At 57.1% G+C, this 4263-nt stretch overlaps 2 non-coding genes and 1 pseudogene across 2 annotated transcripts; all 3 read left to right on the top strand.

The window, feature by feature from the left end:
- Positions 1–958: 958 nt before the first annotated feature.
- On the top strand, positions 959–2768 carry LOC144431597 (small subunit ribosomal RNA). Its single transcript, XR_013480160.1, has one exon. It is a non-coding gene; the product is annotated as a small subunit ribosomal RNA (ribosomal RNA).
- A 298-nt stretch (positions 2769–3066) lies between these two features.
- LOC144431741 (5.8S ribosomal RNA) lies at positions 3067–3220 on the top strand. Its single transcript, XR_013480241.1, has one exon. It is a non-coding gene; the product is annotated as a 5.8S ribosomal RNA (ribosomal RNA).
- Positions 3221–3508: 288 nt separating this feature from the next.
- The window catches only part of LOC144431681 (large subunit ribosomal RNA), a 3695-nt pseudogene continuing 2940 nt past the window's right edge, over positions 3509–4263 (top strand).

Below are 4263 nucleotides of genomic sequence, written 5' to 3'. Positions count from 1 at the left end.
CCGAAAAAAGTTAAAGTACAAACGTGCAAGCATACTAACCTAACCCTAGGTAAGGCATGTCAGAGCGAAAGACAGTAATTTCGAATGAGCCAAGAAAGAGCGGTGCGGGGCCGGTCGGAGCGCACCCTTTTCTCGGTGGCTGGCGGGCGAGAGAGTGCTGCGTCGCCGGCATCGGCGTCGAAAGAAGCCGAGCCGAAAAAAGTTAAAGTACAAACGTGCAAGCATACTAACCTAACCCTAGGTAAGGCATGTCAGAGCGAAAGACAGTAATTTCGAATGAGCCAAGAAAGAGCGGTGCGGGGCCGGTCGGAGCGCACCCTTTTCTCGGTGGCTGGCGGGCGAGAGAGTGCTGCGTCGCCGGCATCGGCGTCGAAAGAAGCCGAGCCGAAAAAAGTTAAAGTACAAACGTGCAAGCATACTAACCTAACCCTAGGTAAGGCATGTCAGAGCGAAAGACAGTAATTTCGAATGAGCCAAGAAAGAGCGGTGCGGGGCCGGTCGGAGCGCACCCTTTTCTCGGTGGCTGGCGGGCGAGAGAGTGCTGCGTCGCCGGCATCGGCGTCGAAAGAAGCCGAGCCAAAAAAAGTTAAAGTACAAACGCGATGCTAATGAGCGAGCCGTTGTCTCGACTAATATGTAGGGGGCGTTCGATCGAGCGTCTGGCTTGAGCGCTTGTCGGCCTAGCAGAACGGTCGCATTGTTATGCCCGGGTTTTAGGCACCGCTGCAGGCGGCCGGCAGAGCTCTTGTTTGTGCGAAACTGAATGGATCGAGCCCGAGAGAGGGCGAGCAAAGAAAAAACGCAAATCGCTCCGCCTGGCACTGCCGGCGAGAGCGTGGACGTCGCGGCCAGCGACTGTCGAAGCTGAGTACGGCCGCAGGCGATCGCCTCGGTCTTAAACGAATGCGACGAGCACGCGCCGGGCGGCCCAGCAAGGGCCGAGCGCAGCTGTCGCAGCTATCTGGTTGATCCTGCCAGTAGTGATATGCTTGTCTCAAAGATTAAGCCATGCAGGTGCAAGTACGAGTTCTCGTAAAGCGAAACTGCGAATGGCTCATTAAATCAGTCTTGGTTTATTTGGTCTCGTAAGCGAAGTGGATAACTGTGGTAATTCTAGAGCTAATACATGCATTAAGCGCCGACTTCGGGAGGCGCGCTTTTATCAGATCAAAACCGACCGGGTTCGTCCTGTGACGTTTGATGACTCTGGATAACCACGCGGATCGTACGGTCTCTGCACCGACGACGTATCATTCAAGTGTCTGCCCTATCAACTGTCGAAGGTACGCTACGTGCCTACCTTTGTGATAACGGGTAACGGGGAATCAGGGTTCGATTCCGGAGAGGGAGCCTGAGAAACGGCTACCACATCCAAGGAAGGCAGCAGGCGCGCAAATTACCCATTCCCGACACGGGGAGGTAGTGACGAAAAATAACAATACAGGACTCTAACGAGGCCCTGTAATTGGAATGAGTACATCCTAAAACTCTTAACGAGTATCCATTGGAGGGCAAGTCTGGTGCCAGCAGCCGCGGTAATTCCAGCTCCAACAGTGTATGCTAAAGTTGTTGCGGTTGAAAAGCTCGTAGTTGGATTTTGGGCGAGCGCCGCCGGTCCGTCGCAAGGCGTGTCACTGGTTGCGTTCGCCTCACCTTCGGTTCTCCGTCGGTGCTCTTGACTGAGTGTCGGCGGTGGCCGATAAGTTTACTTTGAAAAAATTAGAGTGTTCAAAGCAGGCTGTTCGCCTGCATAGTGTTGCATGGAATAATGGAATAGGACCTCGGTTCTATTTTGTTGGTTTTCGGAGCACGAGGTAATGATTAAGAGGGACAGACGGGGGCGTCCGTACTCTGCCGTTAGAGGTGAAATTCTTGGATCGGCGGAAGACGAACTACTGCGAAAGCATTCGCCAAGAATGTTTTCTTTAATCAAGAGCGAAAGTCAGAGGTTCGAAGACGATCAGATACCGTCCTAGTTCTGACTATAAACGATGCCAACTAGCGATCGGGAGGCGTTACCATGACGACCTTTCCGGCAGCTTCCGGGAAACCAAAGTCTTTGGGTTCCGGGGGAAGTATGGTTGCAAAGCTGAAACTTAAAGGAATTGACGGAAGGGCACCACCAGGAGTGGAGCCTGCGGCTTAATTTGACTCAACACGGGGAAACTCACCCGGCCCGGACACAGGTAGGATTGACAGATTGAGAGCTCTTTCTTGATTCTGTGGGTGGTGGTGCATGGCCGTTCTTAGTTGGTGGAGCGATTTGTCTGGTTAATTCCGATAACGAACGAGACTCTGGCATGCTAAATAGTTACGCGACCTTCTCGGTCGGCGTCTAACTTCTTAGAGGGACTAGTGGCGTTTAGCCACACGAGATTGAGCAATAACAGGTCTGTGATGCCCTTAGATGTCCGGGGCCGCACGCGCGCTACACTGAGTGAAGCAGCGAGTGTCTAACCTAGGCCGAAAGGTCCGGGTAACCCGTTGAACCTCATTCGTGATTGGGATAGGGACTTGCAATTGTTTCCCTTGAACGAGGAATTCCCAGTAAGCGCAAGTCATCAACTTGCGTTGATTACGTCCCTGCCCTTTGTACACACCGCCCGTCGCTACTACCGATTGAATGGTTTAGTGAGATCCTTGGATCGGCCCCGTCGCGGCTGGCAACGGCCGCGTCGGCGTGTCGAGAAGACGATCAAACTTGATCATTTAGAGGGAGTAAAAGTCGTAACAAGGTTTCCGTAGGTGAACCTGCGGAAGGATCATTACCGAAGGTGGTGGTAGGCCCCGGCCGACCGCGCACTGAATTGTCTTTGGGTGCCGCCGAGAGGGCGGCCGTCAATCGGGGTTCCGCCCCGTGCGACACGCGTAACACGTTGGCATAGCAAGGCAGCCGAGTGCGATGGTGGCTTCTGGGCACCGCGCTCGATGTGCCGCCGGCCCAGCCCGGCGGTCGCTCGGCGCCGTTTGTTGGTGTTTTTGTGCAGTTGTTGTCGGTGGTGGTTTTGTGGTCGATCCCACAGTGTGACGTCCGCGCGCTTCGGCGCCGGGCGAAACGTCGAGGACGACTCTTAACGGTGGATCACTCGGCTCGCGAGTCGATGAAGGACGCAGCCAAGTGCGAGAAGTAATGTGAATTGCAGAACACATTGAACGTCGACCTTCTGAACGCGAATTGCGGTCTCGGGTCAATCCCGGGACCGCGTCTGCCTCAGGGTCGCGTTCGTCCTCACCCGAGGGCCGTCGCCTGGCCTCTGCAAAGACGGCCGGGCGTCGCCCCAAGTTGAAGCGGTCGCCGAGCTTTCTCGGCGCGACCGCGTGTCCCGTACACCGCCGGCCCCTCGACGTGTTCAACTACGTTCGAGGGGCGGGTCCAGGTCGGTCGGTCCGGTCACGAGATCAAGACCGACCGTGGGCCAAGGCGGCGACGGTACGCGCTCGGTCGGCGCCGGCGGCGACGACTTGCGATGCCAGCGGGCCGTGTAAGAAGCGGCCCGCTTGACACATACGACCTGAGTTCAGGCGAGAGCACCCGCTGAATTTAAGCATATTATTAAGCGGAGGAAAAGAAACCAACAGGGATTCCCTGAGTAACGGCGAGTGAACCGGGAAGAGTCCAGCGTCGAATCTGCGCGCTTTTCGAGCGCGCCGAGTTGTGACGTACGGAAGTCCCAGTGCGGCTGACGGCGAGCGCCGGTGTCCTTCTGATCGAGGCCTCGTCCCACGGCGGGTGTTAGGCCCATAGGGGCGCTTGCCTTGGCCGCTTCGGGTCTTCTCGGAGTCGGGTTGTTTGGGAATGCAGCCCAAAGCGGGTGGTAAACTCCACCTAAGACTAAATACGGTCGCGAGACCGATAGCGGACAAGTACCGTGAGGGAAAGTTGAAAAGCACTTTGAAGAGAGAGTTCAAGAGTACGTGAAACCGTTGAGAGGCAAACGGGAGGGCCCGTCAGGTCGCCGGCTCGCTTTCAGTTGGGTGCGGGGGCGCGCCGTCTCGGTTCGCGGACGCTTAAGGCGCCGCTGCCGAGTCGGCTCGCGCACCGTCTCAGCGCACTAGCGACCGGCGCGGGTCACGACCGGTTTGCCGTCGGTCTAAGTCCCCGCGCGAAGGTGGCCTCCGCTCCGGCGGGGGTGTTACAGCGCGCGGGCGGTGCGGCCCGGCGGCGGATCGAGGAAAGGATGCCGCGCGCTCTCTGTGTGCGGCCGTCGCCGTTCGGCTGGCTTGTCGTTCGCCTGCACTTTACGCAGTGCCGGTGTTCGGCGG

This window comes from Styela clava, chromosome 13, assembly GCF_964204865.1.
Source record: "Styela clava chromosome 13, kaStyClav1.hap1.2, whole genome shotgun sequence".
NCBI classification, from domain to species: Eukaryota; Metazoa; Chordata; class Ascidiacea; order Stolidobranchia; family Styelidae; genus Styela; species Styela clava.
The sequence above is the reverse complement of the archived record's forward strand: the minus strand, read 5'-3'. Positions and strand labels throughout refer to the sequence as shown.